The sequence below is a fragment of the Petaurus breviceps genome, unplaced genomic scaffold, assembly GCF_028583685.1.
Source record: "Petaurus breviceps papuanus isolate PSGF00001 unplaced genomic scaffold, PetGlider_PUasm1.0 214, whole genome shotgun sequence".
In the NCBI taxonomy this organism is placed as follows: domain Eukaryota; kingdom Metazoa; phylum Chordata; class Mammalia; order Diprotodontia; family Petauridae; genus Petaurus; species Petaurus breviceps.
The window spans coordinates 2692479-2693468 of record NW_027185863.1 but is presented as its reverse complement, the minus strand read 5'-3'; positions in this window follow the sequence as shown (position 1 = coordinate 2693468).

The window sequence follows — 990 nt, the reverse complement described above, 5'->3', positions numbered from 1 at the left end:
TTTTTTGTAAATTGATTTGTATGGCACTAAATATATAATTTAATTTAGGTAAAATTGCCATTTTTATTATATTAGCTCAACCCAGCCACGAGCAATTGATGTTTTCCCAATTAGTTAGATCTGACTATATTTGTGTGAAAAGTGTTTTGTAGTTGTGTTCATGTAGGTCCTGGGTTTGCTTTGGCAGATAGATTCCCAAATATTTTATAATGTCTACAGTAATTTTAAATGGGATTTCTCTTTCTATCTCTTGCTGTTAAATTTCATTAGAAACATACAGGGATGCCAAGGATTTGTGTGGGTTTATTTTATATCCTGTCACTTTGCCAAATTTATTTATTGTCTCAAGTAGTTTTTTACTTGATTCTCTAGGATTCTCTAAGTATATCATCATATCATCTGCAAAGAGTGATAGCTTGGTCTCTTCTTTGCCAATTTGATTCCTTTGATTTCTTTTTCTTCTCTAATTGCTACTGCTAACATTTCTAGTCCCATATTGAATAAGAGGGGTGATAGTGGACATTCTTGTTTTACCCCTGATCTTTTTGGAAATGCCTCTAGCTTATCCCCATTACATATAATACTTGCTGATGGCTTTAAATATATGCTACATATTCTTTTAAGGAAGATTCCATTTATTCCTACTTTCTAGTGCTTTTATTTTATTTTTTTTTTAAAGCAATCAGGGTTAAGTAACTTGCTCAAGGTTACACAGCCAGTTATTTCTGGATGTGGTGCTGAGTATCTGAGCCCAGATTTGATCCCCAGGTCATCCCGACACTGGAGCTGGTGCTCTTACTCGCTGAGCCACCTGGCCACCCCTCTAGTGCTTTTAATAGGAATGGATGTTGTATTTTGTCAAAAGCCTTTTCTTTCTTCCTTTTCTTTTTCTTTTCTTTTCTTTTCTTTTCTTTTCTTTTCTTTTCTTTTCTTTTCTTTTCTTTTCTTTTCTTTTCTTTTCTTTTCTTTTCTTTTCTTTTCTTTTCTTTT